The 26,308-nt window shown below is 42.6% G+C and overlaps 1 protein-coding gene across 1 annotated transcript in view; it reads right to left on the bottom strand.

Moving 5' to 3' along the window:
• Positions 1-26,308, bottom strand: part of PIP4K2A (phosphatidylinositol-5-phosphate 4-kinase type 2 alpha) — a 173,361-nt gene that overhangs the window by 87,535 nt on the left and 59,518 nt on the right. The gene's annotated exons all lie outside the window — the stretch shown is intronic.

Below are 26,308 nucleotides of genomic sequence, written 5' to 3'. Positions count from 1 at the left end.
CGAAAAGACTATTTGCAGCACGTGTAAATGCATTTTTCTAAAAAAATGAAAGCCAACAGGCAACTCGAGTTTTGTCTAAAAAAGAAATAATTGTTCAGCAAACAATAGTCTGAAGTTATTTTATTCAGAACAAGAGGATGCTTTTTTTGAAGACATACCAGACCACATTGCTTACATAATTTTCTTTTGTCCATGAAAATATTTCTGAAAATTGAGGATAAGCTCAACCTAGGCTTCAGTGTAGGATTTATATCGGCCTTAGGCTTCCAGCACCCTGAACTCCAGAAGGTTACTCTTTCTTATGGACACAAATTTACTTTACGTTTTGATGTGAATCACGGGGGTGTGGTTTAAAAAAAAAAAAGGGGGTCATTAGCTCAGCCAATTTCTTTTCATAGCTGAAAACAGAATATTTTTAATCCTTTACCTAGATCCATATATACTCAAAAATCAATGTACTTAAGTGTTTTACAAATAATAATAAGCGCCCTTTTTTATCTCGTTCAAAAAAACTGTCACCTTTTCATAATTCATTAATTTTCTAAAACATGCCATACCAATTCATATGTACCTCCAATCCACAAATACTCTTAATTCACAAATTGTCAGAAGAACAAAAAAGCTGCTGTTTGTTTTCATTATTTTAGGAAAAAGAGCACTTGCCATCACGTGAGTTTTGCATAAATAATTCTATTCTCCCTTCCCCACCTCCTCCCACCACATTCTATGTATTCTATCAACTATAAAAATGGATAAGCAGAAAAATGCCCCAGAGAATTAGATGACAGAGAATCTTAATTCCTAATTAGATCAACTGACATTAATTTCTCATTCTCCATATGCTATGAACGTGAATTAAGGATGCAACACACCAGCTTGAATCCAGGCAGTTCTTATTGGATTTTAAATCTGGAAACTTCTAAGAAGGTTGGACAGGAGACTGACAGTACTCTTAGCTGTTACAAAAGATTCCATTTTTTTTTTCTTTTGCCATTATATTTCAATAACCTTTCCCCCCGCCCCCCGAATCATTTGAAGCTAATGGTTTTCATGAAGAAAGAACAACCGCAGGCGGGCAGGTAACCTATATTCACTGTTCAACATTACGAATACGTTCCCAGGAACACTGGACTGCTCTAAATGGTCTCTCCAAGGTAAGGCAGGAGGAATTGGAATGCAGATCTTAGTGTGAGGAGGTAGATCTATTATATAGTGCATTTGTTCCTTGAGTATTTTCTCATGAATGTCTTTTTTTACATTAACTCCAGGAGTCAACATTTGCATTCAGATGTATTTTCCCCTTTGAGCTTAAAAGCTGAAGTTTCGGAGACCACAGCATGGTTACCTTTTGAATATATGATTTAAATACGATTTAAAGTTTATCTGTCAACTTGCAGTGAGAAGACATACTTAAGACAGAGAAACGTGATTTAGAGAACTCCAAGTTTCATGTTTTGTCAACTCTGAATAAGTTCATTCGTGGTCACTAATTTTTCTTCCTCTAAACCTGAATAGTCAAGGTAAAAAATCAAGGGAATGCTGCATGAAATTCCATGGGAATCATCCTTTTTTTTTTTTTTTCCCAATCTTAACAGAGGAAAATCAAAATTTGCTTATTTCTTTGTTAATTTTTGATTATTTTGCCCCCTCATGCTCTTTTTCCCCTTTTGTCACCAAATACCACATATATGTCAGGAAAGGCCAAAGGACTTGAATTTCAAAGGTGTAAATGCTTCTTGAAGCCATCACTGAACATTTCACTCGGGCAGTGATGCTTTGACCATGACCAAAAGGCCTTTCCTACTACACAGGGTCCTACCTTACCTTGTAATTCAGACCCTGAAATGCTCAGTGATGATAACAAGAAGCACTTACATCTTTGAAAGTGAAGAATGAGAGCTTTTACGGATGCTCGCTGGTACCAATTAAGGATAAAAACAAAAACACAACTTTGCGTGGTAGAACATGAACATGAAGGCAACCCAGAGCTATTGCATTGTCTATTCCTGCTCGTCAAGGATGTGAAATTTCAGAAATGTGGGAAATAAACCTGCATTAGTTAAGCCACAATCTAATGTTAAAAAAAAACAAAGAAAGCCACTGAAAGTCTTGCTGTGATACACAACAAATTGTGTTTTCCACAGACACCGTCCACTGTAGCTTCCAGAGCTTTGCCCACGCACTAGGCCTTTTCTATTGAAGAATCTCCCCACGATATACTTATTTAGTGACAGCAATTATTTGAGGACTGATTCCTTATCTAAACACAATCTAAGCAATTGCTGTGACAGCAGGATAAGACAAAATTTCTTATAATGAGAAAAAAGTTGGCCTATAGTCATCTTTTTTCCCTACTAGATTATAAACACTTCAAGGGTGGGAACTAGATTTGCTTCATCATTGTACATTCCTGTCTACCCCAGGGACCAATTACAAGAAACAGTTGTTAAACACATTTTTAAACTAAATCCTTTCTTCACTTATAAACTTTGAAAGTGACTTTACTATTATATCTAGCAAAGACAAATCCTGATACTCATATTGATCTCTCAGAAAACCAAAAGCAACAATGCTGACTAAATGCTTATTTACCAAGTTGCCAAAGTTTGGACTGGTAATATGCAAGATGACTTACTGAAAGATTATTTTACTGGCACAAAATAAATGAAATAAAATATTCTCCAAATACTAATTCTATCAGCTGAGCAATTCTTGAGGAAGATGTTTGTTTTTGTACATTTACACAGCATTTTAAATTCATGAAAAATGTTCATATCCATTATTTAAATCATCTTTATAATATATGAGCCTCTGTCATCATCCAAAGGCCCAGAAATCACAGAAAAACAGTACCCTAAATGCTTTAAAGTATCACTTACTGTCTACTAAGGAAACAGCAATTCTTCATACTAAAACAAACAAACAAACAAAAACAAAAACAAAAATCCACAATAAACAACTTTCATTCCCATTCAACTCGGTGACACCCAAGCAAACAGAGAAGAACATTTATCAGAGACTCAGGTCAACAGTGCTTAAGGATGTATTCAGTTTTAATACACAAGCATCCTTATTCACAGTCTCTAAATACACACTATGGAAAGCCTGAAAAATGAAAGTAAAAAGAAAACAACCTACTAGAAGCATGCTTTACTTAATACTTTTTTAAAAATTATTTATTTGAGAGGGAGACACAGAGAGAGAGAGGGCGTGAGCAGGGGGAGGGGCAGAGGGAGGGAGAGAATCGCCAGTAGACTCCCCGCTGAATGTGGAGCCCAGCGGGGGGCTCAATCTCACACCCTGAGGTCATGACCTGAGCTGAAATCAAGAGCAGGATGCTTAACGGACTGAGCTACCCAGGGGGCCCTGCTGCACTTAATATTTTACCTCCATTGGTTAAATGTTTATCTACCTGCATTCTTAAAAAATGTGTGTGCATAAAGAACTCCTAGACCCATGACTACTCTAAGACATGGGCAGTAATATCTCAACTGGCACAGTCAGCTAGAGGGAGATGACAATTTTTAGTTCAAAGACAGCAACTTACTGAGTTAACTATAAAACAGGGTATTCTTAAAAAAAACCTATATTATATTTCAAAAAGTAAGAGTGGCTCTTTGATAACATATAAACAACACTGAAGATAAATTGAAGATACGAATGGGGCACCTGGGTGGCTCAGTCAGTTAAATGTCTGCCTTTGGCTCAGGTCATGATCTCAGGGTCCTGGGATCGAGCCCTATATGAGGCTCTCTGCCCAGCAGGGAGGCTAATTCTCTCTCTCCCTCTGCCTGCTGCTCCCCCTGCTTGTGCTCTCTCTCCCTCTCTCTAATAAATAAATAAAATCTTTTATTAAAAAAATTAAGCTACAAATAACAACATACCCAAATGTGAAAACTGGACAACAGGGCCTGTAATTACTGATGGCAATAAATGCCTTCAATTCTTCCTTCCTAAAAGATTTCTTTCAAAATGGAATTAAGGAAAAAAGATGGTTGTGGCACCTGACTGGCTCAGTCAGTAGAGCATGCAATTCTTGATCGCAAGGTCATGAGTTCAAGTCCCACATTGGGTGTAGAGATTAACTAAAAAAAATTTTCTTTAACTATTAAAAAAGAAGAAAAAAGATGGTCTACTTTCACTAGATGATAGAAAAAAGAAGGGGTATTAGGTGTTGCTATGGTCTGAATGTGTCTCCCCAAAATTCGTATGTTGAAATCTTAACCCCCAAAGAGGATGGTATTAGATGGGGGAAAGGTGCCTAAGCCTCTGGGAGGCACTTAAATCATGAAGGTAGAGCCTCATGAATAGGACCACTGCTTTATTAGAGACCCGTAGAAATCCCTAGGCCCAGGCAGGACACAGAAAGAAGTACCAGCTATGAACCAGGAAGAGGTCCGTCACCAAAATGTGACCATGGTGGTGTCTCGATCTTGAACTTGCTGGCTCCCAGAACTATAAGAGATAAATTTCTGTTGTTTATAAGCTACCCGGTCAGTGGTACTTTGAGAGAGCAGCCTGCCTGGACAAAGAGGGATGTTCTCCCGCAAAGTCGGACTCTTTGGTTGACTGGACTGATCTACACATGACACCCTGTACTTGGTAGGCAGGTTCCGCCTGACTAAAAAAGCTTGTGCCTGGTGTAGGTTTCCAACCACAGACCACAGCGTGAATTGAGTATACAGGACAGAGCACTTTCTTGTTTGATACAAAGCTGTTAATGATATCATGCCATTTCCTGTACCCAATTTCTAAACTTCATGATGAGTTACACTATCCTGATTATTGTAACAGTTTAATTATGTGATTTATACTCTTTTCTCTAACCCTGTGATACAGAGCACCAAAACTGAGAGTCCTGCCCATTTTTTAAAAGATTTTATTTATGAGTGTGTATGGGTATGTGTGTGAGAGGGAGAGAGAGTGTGCACAGTGGGTGGGGGAGGGCAGAGGGAGAAGGAGAAGCAGACTTCCCATGCTCCCCACTGAGCAGGGAGCCCCATGTGGGGTTCCATCCCAGGACCCTGAGATCATGACCTGCCAAAGGCAGACACTTAACTGACTGAGCCCACCCAGGTGGCCCCATGTCCCTGTTCATTATATATTGTGATGTTAACCATTGTTTCAAATCAAAGCTACTTTGTAGATATTCAGAATATATTCCTTGTAACTACTTAGTATTAAAATACAGAATTACTAAATGACTATTAAAATGTAACTGGATAAAAATTATGTTTATAACACATAAAATGGAGATGTGGCAGGGAAAACTGCTTTCCCTCATACATGTGAATCCACCAAGCCCACAGCTGCTAAAACTGCCACATTTATTCACTTTAAAGCAATGACCTTAGTGTCTGTTTTTAGATGTTAGTGACTGTATGAATATCAGCAAAACATAAGAATGAACCATAGAGGAGAGCAAAAACTCCTGTTCTTCAAGTCTTGGTTTCAGGAACCACACCACCAACTAAAGCTCAGACAGGATGTGCAAATTTGAGGTCTGACTCACCAACTACAGTTACTGCAATGTCCTCACACACCTTCCTTTGTCATCCCTCCTGATTCAGCCAGGAAACCTAGGTCAAGTTTGACACACCAATGCTCTTTTTTTTTTTTTTTTTAAATAAGGATAAATACAAATGGATAGTAAGATGGAAACAGCAGTGAGGGGTATAGACAAGAACTAAGATGATAACTTTTAATGGATCAGAACAAAAGGAAAAATAGTACCTTTACAGGAGTGAAAGCTGATCCACTCTAACCAGGAGACCAAAGTTACCATCGATGGTAATGGGATAAGTGGACATGACGTGTATTCTGATAAAATGCACTGAGATGGACACAGCATCAACAATCTGGTTCCAAAGAAAAATGCACAATTTGAATCTGATCATTAGGAAACAAACCCTCATGGAGAGCCATTCTACAAAATAACTAGACACTGTTCCTCAGCAAAACTGTGAAGCTCCAGAGAGACAGATAAAGATAGAGAAACTGGTCCAGATTAAAGAAGACTAAGGAGATGAAAACTGAACACAATAGGGGATCCCAGACCAGAAAGGAAACAAAACTGGGACAACTAAAGGTATGAATGAGATCTACAGATTACCTAATAATATTGAATCGGTGTTAATTTTCTGAACTTGATAACTGTGCTGTTGATTATGTACGAGGTTAACATCTAGACGCAGGGTTTATGAGAATTCTCGGTACTATTTTTAGTGACATTTTTATATGTCTGAAATTATTTCAAAAGGAAAAGTTTAAAAACATCTTTTTTATTAGTATAGCACATCTCTCCCTAATAATCTGCACTCTGTTTACTGAAGTTAACAACTTGGTTCTCCTTCAGTTTGCACTTAAGCCACATATATGTCTTACATGCGTTAATTGGAATATTTCTCTCGTGTCCCATTAGGATAAGCAGTATCATCTTATCTGTTCTAATCTGTGAGCAAGAAGAATGGACCTCACAGGTAAGATACGCACTTACATCCCTAGTACCTAGCTCCGTGCCTGGCTCAGGGCTGAATGAATGAATGAATACCTCAATTTTATTTTAAAGTAAAAATTATGGGAAAAAAAAAAGCAAAGGGACTAGGACATGAAAGAGTCTCGACTATGTTACATCATCAAACGTTACGAACAATTCCCAGTCAACAGGAAAAAAAAAATAAGTCTTACTTCGAGAAAATATTTGAATTTTACTTTTTGCTTTGTATTCTTTGGTTTTCTATTTGTACAACACCTGTACATGCCCAGCACTCATCATTTCTAAAAATTAACGACAACAACACATCCTCCAGGCTAAAATTTATTTAGGGCTTAGTATGTGTGAGGTATCTGCTAATTGCTTTACGGTCTTTCTTATGCAATCACCTTAATGACCCCATGAATCAGACAGAAGAGGACTCCCCTTGCCTTTCCAGAGAAGGAAACAGAGGCTAACAGTGGCTAAGTGACTGGCTCAAGGTCATAACGACCTCTGTGCAGGGCAGGCTGATTCCATTCACCTGGCCAGTGTTACTGCAGAGTCTGGGCTCTCAGCCATGGCACTCAACTGCCTCTTGTCTTATAGACACATTAATAAATAAAAAGGATATAAATTTTAAAAAGGAAAACAACAATAACAACACCTGTTCAATTACTTAAAGTAACCAACGGAAGAGTGCTTAAGGGGCAGATGGCAGCTAGACAGCAGAAACACAAAGCCTCTATGTAGAATACCTTATCTACTTTCTTCAGTGTATTCAACTTTCCGCCCTTTTGGTAAATTTACACAGTCACCAACAGTAAAAATTCCTCATGCAAAAATCCCAGTTTTGTGTCATCTGCTAGTAAGTGGAGGGAAAAAATAATGTCATCCTCACATTCAGCACAGCCTGGGGCTTCTGGGGGCTCCTAGGAGCCTACAGCAAAGGATGCCGGGAGAAGGGGCAAGTAGGTGGGTTGGGGGGAGGGGAATACAGGCTGAGAGCCCAAAGCGGGAAGGTGTCAGAGACACTGCAGGCCCCGACTCTCAACAAGGCTGTGGTTGTGCTGATGCCACAGCCCAAAACTGTCCATAATTTCATGCTCTAAAAGCACTTACTAAAACTGGTAACCAGAGAAACACGACAACAAATCCTAAACACACGAGTGTTGATTTGTTTCCACATCCTTGCCCCAGTAGGGGGGCAATGAGGGAAAGGAAATGAGTCTACATGTAGGCAGAGGCAGTTTAAGTCTCAGGCATCTGAGATGCAGGGCTGGGGGCGCGGATTCCAAGCTCAGGGGCCTGGCACGGTGAGCGCACCTGTCCTGCACAGTGGTCAGTGGGTCCAGGAGCAGAGCTCCAGAGCAGCGAGCACCCTAGGGAACCTTTGCTGCCTTTCATTTCAAACAAAATGTGGTGAAAACAAAACAGGACCATTGGGCTTGGAGTCACGATGGGCCCGTGACTAAAGCGACGGCCTGCTGCAGATGTCACGGAGAGCAGGTACACGGCCATTGAGGGGGCGACACCGCCCGAGCACCTACAGGGCGTCCTTTCACGGAGTGGGGCACAGACCAAAGGACAGTCATAGGTGGGGAGAAGCAGGCTGGAGCAAACAGGATCTCCTTCAGATGAGGCAAGGCCTGCTTCCCTTTGTTGTCATTAGCAAATCGAAGACAAGGATACATCCCACCTTTTGTTAGGAGGAACTGTAATGTCTTTCTCTGGTACATCACCTTCCTTTCCCATAGGACTTGGTTACTGCTCACGCTCACCTCCTCGGTGGTTGCAGATCTAGGGAACATGGAGACGCTGGCTGGCCATGATGTTTAATGCTGAGAGAATTCTATACCTTTTTGTTTAACTCTCTGAAGCAGTATCATATTGTGTATACATTACAGACTTGCTTGTTTATTATACTTAAATAGCATTTTTTGAAGTCCGAATTTAGAAAACAAATTAAGAGGTGGTTATTCACATTATAAAATGAGATTGCTTTAAAGAAGGACTCACTGGAGTGTTCTTTTCCAAGGCCCAATTCTGGCTCTATCTCTCAATTTAGCAGAGTGCAAAGTGTTTCAGGAAGCATGGTTTTTTAAATCTATGGAGAAACTACTTAGGAAGGAGCACACATAACTATAAAAGAAGGTAAAATTCAACTCTAATTTCCCCAAATGCTTATCAGCCTGTACCAAGCTAGAGAATGTCTCCCTTAACTGTCAAGTTTCACTGTTCTTTTCCAAAAGCAAACTCTAGGGCACCTGGGTGGCTCAGTCAGTTGAGCGTCTGCCTTCAGCTCAGGTCATGATCCTGGGGTTCTGGGATGGAGTCCTGAGTGGGGCTCCCTGCTAAACTGTGGAGTCTGTCTCTCCCTCTGCTCATGCTCTCTCTCAGTCTCTTTCACATAATAAATAAATAAATAAATAAATAAATAAATAAATAAAAGCGACTTCTAACCTCAGTGGTATGTGTTTCTGCCACCCCCATTTCCAATTTGTGTAAAATCTAGGCTTTCCATAAGGAGATAATTACTGCTTTTTCATTGAGATTTAAAAGACGTAATCTATATACCCATATTTTTTAAAGACTCATGTAGTGAAGGGAGACTAAGGCAAGGTAGCTAAGTGACAGAAACAGACGTAAGTACAAAGTCCTAGCAGTTTGGGAGGAGGGCAGGTGGAGTGGAAAGGAATTTTAGGGCTGTGAGAATATTCCATCAGATACTATAATGGTGGATACAGGTCATTTGCATTTATCAAAGCTCATGGAAGGTACAAGGCCGAGTGAGCCCTGATGTAAACTATAGCCTTTGGTTGCTACTGCGGTGTCAGTGCTGGTTCATACTGTCACAAATGTACCACCAGTACAGGATGTTAGTGGGGGAGGCTGGGGGGAGGGCATATGGGAACTCTCTGTACTTTTCCCTTAATTTTGCTCTGAACCTAAAACTCCTCTAATATATAGTCTATTAATTAAAACACACACACACACACACACACACTGGTAACATGAAATGCATTGTGACAGCATCAAGAAGAGAGACGCCACTACCCACTGACTTTGTCTAAGGAGACCCTAGAGCCAGAACTCAGAGGAGGGAAAGGCCTTGTGTTTGCATCAGAAAACGTGTCACTAACACGGGCAAAGACAAGAAGGACTCCAGGGGTGCAAACCGATAGGGCAGGCTAAGAAGGCTGGTTTCTGTTCTAAGGGCAGAAAGGAGTCATGGAAGGTTCTGAGCCAGGTGGTTATGAGGACCACGTAAGGAACAAGTTCCTACTGCAGGGAATGTTCTTTGGAGCAAGGATGAAGCCCAGAGGCCAGGCATCGAGGTGTGGGCCTGAGGCAGGAGCTGGGGCGCAGGATGTGGTGGTTGGGACACAGGAGGGAAAGGGAGGGCCCAAGATGGTTAAGAAGTTTTGAGCCTCTGACACTGAGAACAGTGAAGCCATTACCGGAAATAGGAAATACAGAAGGAGAAGTAGATTAGGGTACGCAGAAGATGAATTATTTTGGGTGTGCTGATTATTCATGTGAAGAGGTCTAATACGCACTTACAAATATGGTTCTGAGGCCAAACATTTTAGAAGTAATCTGTAAAGCGATATTTCTTAAAGCTTTAGGAAAAGCTGCAGCTATAGCAACTGTTAGTGTTTCAAGGGGATTTGCTCAGAGTGAAAAAATGAAATGGCCAGAATCTTAGAAAGAGGACTCAGCAGAGGAGTATGAACAGGGTATTTATTTTCATTTATTCATTTTTTAGAAGATTTTTTATTTATTCATTTGGGAGAGAGAGCAAGAGTAGAGCAGGGGGGAGAGGCAGAGGAAGAGGAAGAAGCCAGCTCCCTGCTGAGTGGGGAGCCTGATGCAGGGCTTGATCCCAGAACCCCGGGATCATGACCTGAGCGGAAGGCAGATGGTCAACCGACTGAGCCACCCAGGCGCCCCTATTCATTTTTTGGAAGAGTTTATTATTTATTTATTTATTTTAAAGATTTTATTTATTTATTTATTTATTTGAGAGAGAGAGAGAGAGAGAGAGAGAGAGTGCAAGCAGGGGGAGGGGCAGAGGGAGAAGCAGACTTCCTGCTGAGCAGGGATCGGATGTGGATCCCAGGACCCTGAGAACATGACCTGAGCCGAAGGGAGACACTTAAACAACTGAGCCACTGAAGTACCCCTAAGATTTTATTTTTAAGTAATCTCTGCACCCAACGTGGGGCTTGAACCCACAACCCTGAGACCAAGAGTCACACGCTCCACCAACTAAGCCAACCAGGCACCCCATGAATAGGAATATTTTGAGATAGAAGAACCAGAAGGGAATAGGCAATGCTCCCTCCTGGCCACTCAGGGCATACAGACACCCACCTCTACCACCACAAATAATCGTCATAGCCCCTTCCACGTTCATTGCAGGACACAGGTGCATTAAGTGAAAGCTAAACCTGTTACTTTGTGAAAGCTGATAATCTAGGGTAGGGTATACAGGTATACATACTTTAAATTTGAAATTTTAAAATTTGAAATACAGATTTTCAAAACACAAATTCAGGGTATAACTATAGGGGGGATTGGATATTAATGGTCCTCAGTGAATCACAGCTCCCTTTATCACACCCTAATGAAGGCCCCTCCCCCACTGACTCTGGATTGTTTTGGCGAGTGGGACATCAGCCCATGAGACACAAGCACAAGCCTGAGAAGTGCTGGGCTTGGGGCTTGTCCTTCTAAGAGACTACTGCTGGGACAGTCTCAGCTGACCACCAGACATGTGAGATGGGCCATTCAGCCCCTGTGGATTCCCCAGCTGATGGCAGCCACATGAAGGAGACCAGATTGCCCAGCAGAGCCTAGCTCAAACTGCAGAATCACGAGCAAACAGTTACTGTTTGCCACTACATTTTGGAGTATTTTGTTGTAAACCAAGGCATAACCACTTGGGTTGTACACTGTAAATTTGGAGGAAAAGCAATTTATGTAGAGAGACAAGGAAGAGCGAATGTGGAAGAGGTTGTAGGTTCAAAATGGGAGGGTATCTATCTCTTTATCGATCTACCTAAATGCCCACAGAAGACTGAAAATGGTTCCATGATTTGAAACCTGGGTTGGTTTCAGAACTGAAGAGCAGAAGGTCCCCAAGATGACCAAAGGATGAGGAAATTAAAATCAAGTAAGTGACTCACTTCTAAAGCACCACAAACCGTTTTTAGTGTCAAAACCAGAATCCTGAGCAGCCACCACTCAGCCCAATGTGCTCTGGGCTGTGCAAACTTGCCCAGTCGTGACCACACACTCTCATAATTTAGGCTTCACAGCCTCAAGAGATACAGCCTTTCGTTGGCCCCAGGACACATGGGGTACGTAGTCTTCTCTTCCTTGTGCAGTCAGGCTCAAAGGCTGGATGGAATCATCCAGCTGCTGCTCAGAGAAGCAACATGGAGACAAAACACAAGAAGCACAAAGTACACTTGGCCTGAAAGGTCACAGAAGCCACACTACCGAGACGAGGCCAGAACCCAGGCCATCACCACCACAGCAACCACGGGAACCAAGCGCATGTCACCATAAGACCACACCAACAATGTTTATCCCACATTTAGCCTCGATGCACATCAAGTCTCAGGATGGACACTGCTCGTTGACTAAGATGGTCTTACAAATATACTCTGAAATTCACTGACATTTCTGACTCACAGAATGATACAAATGGACAATATGAAAATAGGTGTGAAGACGGTTCTGTAATGGATCTATAAATGAACATCGTCCCTGGAAAGTCTGACATTTGGAGATCTCGTGCCCTATAATTTGGCTGACTTATTCTCTCATGACCTCCTCCTGAGGAGTTCCTTTGACCAAGGTCTGTAGGGGTTCCAGCAGGGCCCATTTGGATAATTATCTGCCTTTTGATACAGGTTTCATCTTCCTGGTTAACTCAACTTGCTAAGAGTAAATTAATATAATTCAAATACAAAGCATTTGGTTTTGATTTAAAACACCCTCATATGATCTAAAATTAGAGTTGGGACTTCAAAAGCACATCATATTAAATGAACTCTCATTTGTCTCTACCATGCTGTCTTTTTTCTGTGAATAACTTCTTTGTATCTTCCCATTAAGATTCTACATATGTAGGACCACGTTCTTCAGTTAATTTGACTTAAACTTACAGCCCCTCTCAAAAACTCCTCTCTTTCCCTCTCCACATTTCCCTGATGTCCTGCCTTCGATTACCCTTAAAGTGTGTCTTATTAAAAGTATTTCATATTTTTTTCAAAGATTTTATTTTTAAGTAATCTCTACACCCAACGTGGGCCTCAAACTCACAACCCTGAGATCAAGAGGCTCTACCGATGAGGCCAGCGAGGCGCCCCAAAAGTGTCCCATACTTAAGTATAAAACCAGAAGGAAGGGGCGGGGAGCATCCAACCCAAGTGCTCATGTTCCTCCTTCCGATGTCTTCTTTTCTGTTTTCTCTTGATCCCACCTAAACGTTTCCCAAAATAAGTAGAAACTTTTTTTTTTTTTAAATTTTAAAGGGAAAGGGGAAAAATGATTCTTCTACTGTTATGCTAAGTTCAATCACAAACAATTCTCTGACACACTTTCTTGGCTTTTGTTTTAGAAGAATTCTGTAGGACCTTGAAGTTCAATGAAGAGGACAGTCTAAAACCCAGAGTGCCTTGGGCTGTTTACTACTGTTTTTCTAAAAGATTCGAAGTAGTAGACCTAAGTAAGAATCTTTCTTGTAACTACCCACGTTTTAAAGTCACAGATCTCCAGCATTTTTAAAAAAATACATAATAGCTGGGGAGCCTGAGGGGCTCAGTTGCTTGAGTGGCTGACTCTTGATTTAGGCTCAGGTCATGACCTCAGGGTCGTGAGATGGAGCCCTAACGGGGCTTCACACTCAGCGTAGAGCCTGCTTGAGATTCTTTCTCTCCCCCTGTGCATGCTTGCTTATAAATAAATACATAAACAAACAAATAAATAAATAAATGCTGTGACTAATCAGATAGTTAAGCTGGGAGGTATATTCTCCCGGCCAAAGCCAGAACCACTAGCTCATACCGTCAACCGATGACAGCAAAACCAAACTGATTTGACTGTACTGATAGGAAAAACAGTTAGTCACGGGCAAACCCGTGGTCAGGAGAGGGAAACATAACACAGGGCACTTGCCAAATCGAAGACATCAGAGGAAAAATATAAAAGCATGTAAATTAGTCGGTAACAGATAATTCACAGAGGCCAAGAAGGAATATCTGAGGCACATTTAGGTAATCGTCGACTGCTAAAACGCAAGCAAACTGAAAAGTGCTCTGAGAAACCACAGCTCAGCTTACCAGAAACACCTCCTTGGCTCTTGTTTACACTTAAGAGAAATCAAAGGAAGTTTAAAAAGAATTAACATTTTAACTAATTGAGAGATGCAATATAAGTGTATTTCTTTTCTCTATTCCAGAGTCAGAATTAAGAACTTTCTAAAACCAACCAACCAACCAACCAAAAAAAGTTATGTATATCCCCAGCTGTTTTTCAGGTCAAACTGACTTGGAAATAAGCAGCAGGAAAAAAAGTGGGTAATAGACCCAAGAGTGTAAATGGACAAAAACACCGAGTGTGCACCGTTTCAGAGCATTCCCAGCCATAAAATTTCTTTAAAATTAGAGTACAATTTTCTGCAACCCCAATTTTCCTAAATAAGACCCCTGGATAGACTGTTTGTCATAGCTAATAAAAAGAAGTAGCCATAGCTTAAAACTGAACATCCTTTCAGTGATCTCTTTCCTTCAATAAGCATAAAAGGATTTTCATGAACACCAATAAAACTAAAAAGTTGTATTTAATTCATCGAAGCAGAAACAATTAGTCATGTAATGTCTTCATCTGCACAAATTCACAGTGCCTTCTTTAGAACACGCAGAACACGTGAAGAAAATCACTATGCTGAATTTCACCCAATTTCCAGCTGCATTTCAATTTTCGAACTTAATTAAAACTGGCAGTTTCACCAAGAAGATTCAAATTTCAATCAAATGGGTGTGTTGCCCTTTTTTTCTTTCTCCCTTCCCTCCTTCCTTCCTTCCTCCCTTTTTCTTTCTTTCTTTCTTCCTTCCTTTCTTTCTTTCTTTCTTTTTTTTTGGGGTTAAGAAAAACCAAAAGATAAATCAAGCTGTCCCAAGCAAAGGATTAACAGAGCTTTGATTTTAGAATCGAAAGCCAGGAGTTAAACAGGTGTTTTGAATTACCACTTTCATTAAAACACGATCTTTTACATGGCACTCACTGGATTTCTTATTAGTTCTGCAATATTGAAAGAAAGTGTTTGTTTGGCTTACCACAAGCGGGACTCATAAACTACGGAATGATGATGACAGTATTGCATGGGGGAAATTCACTCCTCAGGGTCTCCCTTAGCAGCACCAGGTATTTTAGAACCAAAAGAATCTTGTCAACAAGCAAATGCTCTTTCTACACACACAGGAGCCCTTCCAGTGATGGGGTGGGGCAAGGCGAAGTGTCAGCCCGTTTACCAACACGAAGTCTTTTTCCCCAGGACTGACATGACAGTGTTTAAGGAGCGGCAGAATCAGCTGGAAGGAAAGCAGCTATGGCAGGAAGACAGGCTAGCAGAGACCCACTGCCCCACAAAGGACCCGGGGAGCGGATTATGCTGACGCTGTGTAATAAGGCAATGCCCCCAGTGACCTGGGCACCACCTCAGGGATTTGCCTGCCCCCTTCATGGGGTTGTGCTGAAAAAGACAATTATGGGCACATCCTAATATTCAGGCTTCTTGGTAGGTCCAATTTATTTACCTTCTTCTCATCCTGTGGGATAATGGAACATAGACTCCAGTGACTGACACTAAGTTGCTTAAACATAGCTTCGTTTTGTATGCCCTAATGCAAAGTGGAAATCGAGAAGCCGTTGCAGTTAGATGAAAGAGAACAATATCGAATGTTCTGTATAAACATACAGCAAGGATGTGGAGCCTAATGAGATCCGAGGGAAAATGATCAAGCAAAAAAGCAATCTACAGTTCCAAGAATCAGAAAGAAGACCTAGGAGGAAAAATATATATGTATCTATACATATGAAATTTGACTCATTTTATTTTGAAAACATCTTTGTGACTCTCTTTTATATAATCAAGTCTTACCAAATAAAGGAATGCAATATATGCTGAGAACAGCAATGTTTTTTTTTTTAAAGATTTTATTTATTTATTTGACAGAGAGAGATCACAAGTAGGCAGAGAGGCAGGCAGAGAGAGAGAGAGAGACAGGAAGGGAAGCAGGCTCCCTGCTGAGCAGAGAGCCCCATGTGGGGCTGATCCCAGGACCCTGAGATCATGACCTGAGCCAAAGGCAGCGGCTTAACCCACTGAGCCACCCAGGCGCCCCCCCCCCTTTTTTAAAAGATTTTATTTATTTGGAGAACAGCAATGTTTTTAAAATTTATCATTAATCTTACTGTAAATTTATTATATCCTCTGACCAAAGATGCTGCAGACAGCATTTCAGAATCAGAGGGTACTCAGCAGACCACCTAATCTAGCCCCCTCATTTTTTTTTTTTTAAGATTTTTATTTATTTATTTATTTGACAGACAGAGATCACAAGTAGGCAGAGAGGCAGGCAGAGAGAGAGAGAGGAGGAAGCAGGCTCCCTGCCAAGCAGAGAGCCTGATGCGGGACTTGATCCCAGAACCCTGAGATCATGACCTGAGCCGAAGGCAGAGGCTTTAACCCACTGAGCCACCCAGGCGCCCCTGACCCCCTCATTTTATAAAAAGAAGAAATTGAGGCCCAAGGGCATTCATGGAAAAGGTGGGCAAAACCCCAGAGTTCTGACTACCCGGCAGAGGTCACTGCATTTACCCCACAGCCCACAGGAAATGATCCGGAGCCTACCAAGGCCATTCTCTGCCACTACAAATCCACAGACCACAGTCTGTCTCGAAAAATGGACCCTCAGTAGATCACACTAAGGTGCTGACTTTGACGTAAGTGAGTTTTGGTTCTCAAGAGACCTCATGTTTACGCGTCTAATACATACTCAACCCTCTCTGTTGAATGCCCAGCTCACCACCCACATCGTTCTCCTCCCCCACACATGCCTGGCTAGCACAGGAGTAAGGTCTCTATCAACTGTGACCCTGGCCATCAGAGCTCCCTACTCCTCACCATAACTGCCGACCACAGCCCCAAGCACGCAGAGTCTTCTTTCCAGGGCCGGACATGGGGCCTTCATGCTGGCCTCTCCGCATGGCTCAATGGAGAGACACGAAGAAGTGAGGCCGTTGGATCCTCCCGACTTGGCCCAGAGGAGGGAGAGGTGCTGACGGCAACACAGAAGAGAAACAGAGAGGTCTTGGCAGCATCCGGAGGCTTTGGCCCCCAGAAGGCACCTTAATGTCCTGAAGATAAAGAGCCTCTTTTTGCTTACATGGAATGGGGTATAATACTTAGTAACATAATTAACCCACGTGAAATAATTTTCATTTCATGATCAGCTTCCCTGGGGAAACGAATAATCCTGAAAGTGCACATCGACAAACAGAACTACCTTTGACAGTTGATTTTCTGGTAGATACAAAAAAGAAACCACTATTCTGTTTTCTGCAGGCTGGCTCTCTGGTCAAGGACCCACCTCTGGGGATGTGATGTACTTGTCCCCAAATGTAGCTGGAGAAAGAGCCAAGAGGAGAGGAAAGAATAAAATTTTCTTGGACTTTAGACTCTATTCTTATTCTAAAAATAGTTCAGATAGCCTGACACTGTGTTTTATTTCTTCCATCTCAGGCAAAACAACTCAAAGGAGTGCCAACAACTCACATTTTGCTTGGATTTTGTTTCTAGGTATTTTGTACTCATCTCAGAGCTGAGGGGTTTAGGTACACCTGTTTTTCCTACAAATGGTCTTGAGTTCTGAGAGACAAGAAGCAGATCCGTTTGGATGGCAAAAAATTCAGACCTCCCTTACTTCTGCGGAAAATAATTGTTTGGAATGACATCTGTTTATCAAAGAGTAAAAGCTACATGATACACACCTGAGTTTCTAACTTAGGAGGGGCGCTGCTGTTTCTTCTCTTTTTGAACCCAAGCAGGGGTCAGTGGCCCCGGTGGGGCTCCTAGAAGCTCCAGGGAGGAAGAAACACGCTCTCTTTATTCCCACCTCCGGAAGACAGTTAGCACTGATCCAAAATGTTAAACACACTTAGTCAAGAAAGTTGAAGGTTATCTAGTTAGATCATTCTCGAGGTAAGTCAGCTGATACATTCTTTTCTTTAATTATTGTCTTCTATGTATCTAGAGCGAGAAGAGCTCCCACTCTTCTTACAGAAAACCAGCAGAAAAGAAAAGGAAGAGAAGAGAAGAGAGAAAATGGGATGAAACCTGACTATGCTGTCAACTTAGCTGACCCACAGATGTTTTCTCTCCCTAAAATAAACAATACGGTTTACTTATACTACAAAGTATTTTTTTTTTTAACACAAAGATTGAAACCTGGTTTCTGAAAAAGACTTTACTGCTCTCAGGCAAAAGCAGAATAGGAAAAATGAGACCTCATAACTCCTATTATCATTACTCCTGTCATTGTTTCCTGAGCTGTAAGAAGCCTATTAAGAGGGTGTGTGTTTGCCCACATGCCATTCAGCAGCATGCCACAGGGAGGGAAAATCCCCTTCTAAATCTTTCCAGATAATTCAGTATCTGAACACTGTGTGTGTGTGTGTGCTCGCGCGCGTGCGCAGTCCTGCTTCATCTTCAAGTAGCTGTGTCGTTATTTTGTGAAAGAGTTCTGGGATGGAGGGAGACGCAGAGACACAGATAAGAACATACGACAGGCACCAGGATGCATGAGTTAGAGATGAACACGCACTCCTGGGATTCGGGGGTGGCAGGGCCCCACCTCCAACCCCATCTGAGACCCAACTTGCCCGTAAAATGGGAAAGATACCAACATACCAAAAAATGACAACAATCCCATGTGCCTTCAGTCACGTGGAGCGAAACAAGTGACTGGTGCGATGTTTGGCAGGGAACGCTTCTTCCCACAACTAGCCATGTCATCTTTGCTCCAAGGAACAGGGAAACTGCCCCCTGAGAGGTCGCAGAGGACGAGACTGTGGAGACTTTGTGCACATCGGGTCCACTGAGGAAGCTGGCAAATGAAGCCACAGTAAGTGACCCAATGAAAACATGCTGCTGACAACAAGCGATGCATAGTGACCCTCTGGGATTTCATGCAGACAAATCTCCAGCGAGTGGCAGGAGAATTCGGCCCCAGCCTGGAAGCAGAGGGCTGAGAACAACAAAGTGAGAACAATGCATGAAAAGAAAGAAGAATTATGTTTCAAGAATAGCATTTAGAAGATAAAAATAAAATATCGAGGAGAACATCTCAGCCATACCTTTCCTCACTGTGAGCCACCCTTATCTAAAAACCTTTCTGAGTCCTATGGGACATCAACCCATCGCACCCATCTCGCAAGGCTGTGCAGATGGGATCTCTTCCCTCCTCTGAGCCCTCCTGGGTTATCCCAGCCCTGACTGATCTTCCTTCCACTGTCTGTGCCTCTGGAGGGCATTTAATAGATCATTCAGTGTGTTTATAGGTTTAGGTTTCTCTCTCTCTTTCTGCAAAGTTGTATCTTAAAATACACTAAGGGGGGTGGTGGTGAAGGTACTAAATGAGTTATTATATACAGAAAATATTCAGACAAAAAAACTAGCACTCCTTTAAGGTGAGGGACAAGTCTGCATAACACATTCTGTTAATACTCTGTTAGCCAGGATTCCCCAGCCCTCAGGTTATTACTGTTATCAAAGAAGAGGAGAGGTAAAGTCAAGGAAGTTTCTTCCGTGGACCAGCTTCTTTTCATTATTCTACTTATTCAAATTTTTATGAATGTCTTTGAAAATCTTTAACCACTTATTCCAGACAATGAGCTTTCTGCCTCTTCTAAGTATTTTCCCTCAGTCTGAAAAACGTTCATTAATATTTGACACTGTCAAATATTATTTGACTCCGTCAAATATTGTGTCAAATGTCCTGTCATTCTAACATCTCTGACTTTTCTAGGAGGGGACTCTGAAACATTTTTTTATGTAGCTTATGTCCAGGGAGAAGAGAAAACTGATTAACCACAATAAAGTATAAAAAAAATCCCCTTGCTCTTGTGGTCTCCAACAAGCACATTTTCTTCACATGCTTTACGGCAACAAATATAATTGAATGTAACTATTTAAAACATACGCAAGCCTAACGAGTGAGAAGTGGCTTTTGCCAGACCACAATGTCTTTGGGGGATCAATTTGGCCAATAAAGCTATTCCTGAAATAAAAAAGCACAGAAATGTTTGCGATCCTCAGAACATAGCCCAAAGACATTTGCCTGGAAGCAGTAAGCACATTCTGGACACCAGTATCTGGCTGTAAAGAATTAATCATCTAACTTCCATCAAAATCTCATTGTTACAAGCCAGAAGATCCCTATAAAAATAAGTCACTATTCTAAGCACTGGAATATATGTCCATCCATAGTTCTAATTGGAGTTTAGCTATATGTCACTCAATTTTTCAGAATAAGAATTTCTCCAGAAATTCTTACAGATGTACGATTGGGCATGCATTTGTTTAATGGAGTCTCTGGAAGGGGTTGCCAAATTTAAAACATCCCATCATGCATTTATTCAGCACCTATCAAGCAACTTATGAATAATTCAACATTTTCCCATATTTCACTATCAGATAGATCTATAATAATGTCTCTAAGTTTCTTCCTCCTTGGGCTATAATTGTTTTATTAAAAAAAAAAGTTTCTTTATGAAGTTCCCATTTCTAAAACATTAAGTTGGCTATCAAATGAATCATCGTCTGAATAAGAAGGGTAGAGTGACAGGAGTCACTGTCGAACAGTGAGGGCACCCTGAGCCAAAACACACACCCAACTGACATTTCTTTTCTACGCGAGGGCCGTGTTGTGTCTGGTACAGGGCACCATGCCTGGCCACACAGTCAGAAGGAAACCCACCCCTTGTCCTCCAGGATTTGATAATGTGGCTGGAAGGGGACACAGCCCGCAGTCCGAAAGCATGGGAATGGGACATAAAGAACGTGCATGGGGGCCAAGACTTAACCTGAACACACTGACTTGCTCACCTCCGGGGTGAGAACATGTACCTGAGTGTCATGCCAGGGACAGGGTCCACCACTACACAAGAGAACAAATTAACTCAGTGAGAGGAATGAAATGTGATTACTACAGACCCCTTGGCCCCTGGCACAGCGTAGGAAGGAAGACTGGCCCTAGACAAAACGCTTAAGTGGTGTGATTGCTCTGGTGACACATGATCTGAAGAGCCACTGGAGGAGTTTATTCGTGGGTAGAACCGTTCAGCTGCTGGGTCACTTACTCCTTCTTAACCTCAGTTTCCCCAATTATAAAATGGAAATTGGAACATGTGTCCCGCATACCTCACCTTGCACTATCAGGGTGCACTACTGTAGGGGAGGAAAACTTTTCCCTCTTCCCCTTTAGGTTCTTTGGCTGGCCCAATAATTAAATTGCCATAAGACAGATTAACAGGAGAAAACCAAATGTGATTTTGTACATATAGGAGCTCACAAAAACATGAGACTCAAAGAAGGGACCGAAGCAGGCAGCTTTTACACCTTTTACACAGAGAAACAATTATTTGTGAAGATTTGACAATGGTTCTTGGTCTTGGGATAATAAATATATGAAGAAGTAACAGTTTGTTTATACAGCCTTCTCAGCCCTGAATTCCCCACCTCTGGCCATAAGGATGCCTTCTTCTACCCTCCAGGTGCGTCCCCTCCCCATGGGGAACTCATTTGCTGCTTTCAGAGGAGCCGAGGAGGGCCAGAGTGCCCTTCTTACGGGGGCTGTCTCTTAAGTATTTTTGATTCAAAAATCAGATGCAGAAGTGGCATATTTCAGAGTAGCCTACCCATCACTATATAAACGTGAGGTCACATTTTAGCTAGATTTTGTTAATAATCTGGGTTTCTGGTCTCAAAATACTGTCCCTCATGTAAGCATCACTCATGGTCTATCATGGTATGTCTGCTACTATAACAGTAATAAATTCACTCTTTATTTTAAATAAACTTTTCCAGGCATGGTCTAGCCGCCAGCAGAACTGGATACATGAACCAATCTCTACAGCTTTTGAAGTGGTCTGTTTCAAAAATAAAAATATTCCCCACTGAACTTGATGGTGAGCTTCCTCTTTGGGGAAATACATGGATTTTACTTGAATTGGTTTTTCTATCTTTTCCTGGCTGTTCTTGCTCTAGCAGACATCTACATGTCGGGGGAGGGGGTGGGCAAAGGCCCTCTCACCCCACGTCCTCTCCCATCACATGGCTCCACATCCCATCGAGATGGACGCCCAACTCATGCCTTCTCTCTGAGCTCCCAACCTCCCTATGGCTTTCTCGACATCCCCACATAGATCACTCAGAAGCACTCACTGCCCAGTTAATTATGCCAGAAACCTGGGAATTTTATTCTTTCACTCACCCCTACACCCAATCACTCCCCGAGTCCTGGACAGTCGCCCTCCTAGATCTGCGTCCAGGCCTCTGGTTTCTCTCCAGCACCACTGGCACCACATGCATGTACATGTAGCTCCCTCCCCCCCAGTGTCTCCAACATCGCTCCTAACTGGTCTCCTAGCTTTCTCTCCTTCCCTCCCCCAAGCCATTCTCCCAACAGTGGCTGCTGGGATCATGTGAAAACATCCACTAATCACTTTCATACTCAAAGGCTCACTTTTGATTGCTTTTAGGAAAAAAAGTCCTTTATCTCACAGCCCTGCGGGCTCAGACCCTCCCCAGCTCACCTCTCCCTCCCTACACCAGCCTTCTCTCCTTGTGCCAGTGAGCCTCAGCCCCACTCAGACTTCCACCACCAGGGTTCTCTTTCCCAGTCCACTTCCTGCTTCCCCTGGCAAACTCACCCCCACCCTCCGCTCACACACCTTTCCCTCCAGAGGCCTTTCTAGCCTCCTCCGCATCTCCAGTTTGGATTAAGTTCCCTTATTGTTTTCCTCTAAGCATCGTGTACCTGTCCTTTCCATCCTCATCAGTCGGGACTACTCCTTGTGCCCAGGGTTGAGTGCCTCTCCCTCCTCAGGCCAGCAGAGCTGTCACCCCAGGAGCCACAGACATGGCTGTGCCGCCTTCCTGTGGAGAACCTGTACTGCTGAGGTACAGAAATTGGCACGGCCCCGTGCAAGGATGACATCCAAATTTGTGAAGCGTTCCGTATTTATAAATGAATGAATGAATGAATAAAAATGAAATGAAATGGGGCACCTAGGTGGCTCAGTCAGTTAAGCTCAGGTCATGATCCCAGGGTCCTGGGTTTGAGCCCCGCATCGAGCTCCCTGCTCAGCAGGAAGCCTGCTTCCCCCTCTCCCACTCCCCCTGCTTGTGTTCCCTCTCTTGCTGTGTCTCTCTCTGTCAAATAAATAAAATCTTAAAAAAAAAAAAGAAATGAAATAAAGTGAGGTGAAATGAAATGAAATAAAATAAAAATTACCTTTCTTAAACTTCCTTGCCAGTAGCCACCAAGATGTAAAATCAGTCCTACCCTCCAGCTCAACCTAAGGCTGCCTCTTCATCATTCAGAAAGATTCTTGGAGTTACTATCAACACTCACTAAGACATTTAATTCCTTATTATCTGTACCGGCTTCAGTAGCTTCTGTGTCTATAAATGAACCCTGACTCAGTGCTCCACATGGGTTGAGTGACCACTTAGTATTCATAAACAAGTTTCTAACCTACACACATGACCATTTTTAACCATTTACTTTAGTCTTACAGACCACTGAATTAGGATATTTTGCGGGGCTTTTCCTTTTGCAAAGCAATGTCTTTAGAGTTACCAACACTGTGGCTCTAGTTCATGCAAGAAATAATTCAAATCAGCTTAAACATCTATGGCAAAAGTCATCAAGCATATTATTTCATGAGCTGAAGGTTATGTTTGCTTTTGAGATCGTCAAATGTGCATTAAAACTAAAAACTGAAGAAGTCGCCTACTGTGTGATAAATTTAGTCTTGTAATTCAGGTTGTACTCAGTATGTGCAACACAGAGAATGGAAAATGGTATTTGTTCCACAAACAACATGCAAATAGTTCTCGGTGAAAAATGCTACCCCTTTGTTCTGTATCAATACTGAGGGTCTTTGAAATTTATGGGAAAGGGCCATCCCCATGGGTAGGAACCATACAGTCAATCAAGTGCAGGGCCACTCCAAGGACAGCTCTGAGAAGGAAAATACAATTGTACAGATCAGATAAGGAAGAATGACTGGAGAAGGAGGTAAGGCCTCCCCTCTTGCCTCAGATACGGGGGTGGGGGGAACGAAGGCAGACAGATTATGTTCTACAAAGCAGAGCTAAATCCTCCCATCTTCCCCAGCCCAGCACATCGAGGGGTCCCTGACGCTCTGAGCCATGATGATGAAAAAAAATTACCCTCCAACTTCAAATTCCTTTGGGTCTTCTCCGCCCAAGTCGGTTTCACTGGGGAAGTGAACTGTGAGCTTGGGTTCCATCCACCCATCGTCATCGGTCTCTCACCGCCTCCATCTGGCAGACACACAGGGCACACATCGGCCGAGAGACAAACGAAAGACGAAGCCAGTTTCCCTGCCCCAAGCTGCTTGGAACCCAGCGGTTAGAGCGCTGCGGGTGCTAAATCTGCAGGGCACGGTGGACAGTGTGGTGGGCTTGCGGAATCCTGCCAACACTTCATTTGCTCCAGCAATCCGCACTCTGGAAGCTGGCGGAGACTTCGGTAAAGGTCCGTAGTCTGAGTAACCGACCATGTGTAGGGCATACGGATGCCGAGATGAGAGAGCGGTACCCTCAGCAGTGACCACAGATTTTGAAAAGAGCTGGGTTCTGGGTGAGCGAGGCAGGTCTCTGCTTGCTATGGGGTGTGGGTTTAATAAGGTGGAAGAAAGGAAAGCCCGGCAAGGGGTTCCGGAACGGTAAATGACTTTCTGCTGGGTACACATGCCCAAGGCCATTCAGATTTCCAACTTCATTTTGGAAAACAGATGTTTCAGTACATTTTTCAGGAAAATTGAACCTCATAATCATTTCCAGAAATGCTATGAAAACGTTCCTAAAGGATGAATTATTTTGTTTCCTCAAGGTCAGTCAGTCAGTCACTCAGCACTTATTTGAACTAAGCCCTCCCCCCGCCCCAGGAGAAAAACCAACTACTAGGAAAATGGAGACACAATTCTTACTTCCCAAGAACTTACAGTGCACGGGGCGGGGCGGGGGCCGGGGGGCGTAGACGCAGAGATATTTAATAGTGGACAAATGATTGAAATCAAAGGATGACAGATTACAAACTGGGGGATTCCATTAACAAGCCTAGCTGTGACAGGCGTTCCAGACTTGGCTAGCGACTTCAGAATTTAAAGAAGGTAGTGGGAGGCTAGGTGGTTAACTAAAATGAAGAGTACTAGTTTAGTTGTCTCTGAGAAGCAGACTCTTCAAAGAAAGGGACTTTTTTTTTTTTTTTAAAGATTTTATTTATTTATTTGACAGAGAGCGATCACAAGGAGGCAGAGAGGCAGGCAGAGAGAGAGGAGGAAGCAGGCTCCCCGCCGAGCAGAGAGCCTGACGTGGGGCTCAATCCCGGGACTCCAGGATCATGACCTGAGCCGAAGGCAGAGGCTTTAACCCACTGAGCCACCCAGGCGCCCCAGAAAGGTACGTTTTAAAGAGACGCACGGGATGGTCAACCATGTAACTCCCAAAAGAGGGTCTGGTCCTACTGCTTGGGAGGGTCAAGCACTCCTAAAACTTTGCAGCAAGAGGCACCATAGGGAGGCACCTGGATCTGGAGTCCCGAGACCCCGTTATCTAATTCCAAGCAGGTTAAACCCTCTGAGCCTCTCATCACACTTAGAAATAGGGCTTATAACACCATCTGGCTAGAGCAGAAGGTATCAAACGGGATATGTAGAGTGCTTTGAAAACTATGAAAGGGTTGCCTGTGAAATTTCAAGTTAAAGGCAAAGAGGAAGGCTATGGCATAGAGCAGGCCTGGAGCTCTGCCCAAGGAAATGCAGAGAAAGAAACACACGGACCACGGAAACAGAACCTCCCGGCAGGTGGCAGGAGATGGGGCGCACGCAGGATAAGCTGGTGGAAGTCCTGGAGTCATGGCAAAGTAGGATTTGGCCTAACACCAAGGAGGCAGGGTTCCGTAGATGTTTAAGGAAAGATAAGTTTTTAAACCAATGGGCAGCACTACTGGATACTTACCCAAAGAATATGAAAACACTAACTTGAAGGGATATGTGCCCTCTGTTTGTTGCAGGGTTATTTGTAATAGCCAAATTATGGAAGCATCCTAAGCATCCACCAATAGATAAATGGATAAAGAAGACGTGATGTATGTATACAGTGGAATATTATCTGGTTATGAAAAAGAATGAAATCTTGTCCTTTGCAACGACATGGCTGGATCTAGAGAGTAAAATACATCCGTCAGAGAAAGACAAATACCGTATGATTTCACTCATGTGTGGAATTTAAGAAACAAAACAAACAAGCAAAGGGGGATAAAAGAGACAAACCGAAGAACAGAGTTAACTATAGAGAACAAACAGATGGTTGCCAGAAGGGAGGTGGGGGGGTATGGGTAAAACAGGTGAAGGGGATTAAGGGTTCACTTCTCTTGATGAGCACAGAATAATATTTGGAAGTGAATCACTATATTGTACACCTGCAACGAATTTGGCACTGGAATT

Source organism: Lontra canadensis, unplaced genomic scaffold, assembly GCF_010015895.1.
Source record: "Lontra canadensis isolate GAN:19392208 unplaced genomic scaffold, GSC_riverotter_1.0 scaffold72, whole genome shotgun sequence".
Classification (NCBI taxonomy): domain Eukaryota; kingdom Metazoa; phylum Chordata; class Mammalia; order Carnivora; family Mustelidae; genus Lontra; species Lontra canadensis.
The sequence above is the reverse complement of the archived record's forward strand: the minus strand, read 5'-3'. Positions and strand labels throughout refer to the sequence as shown.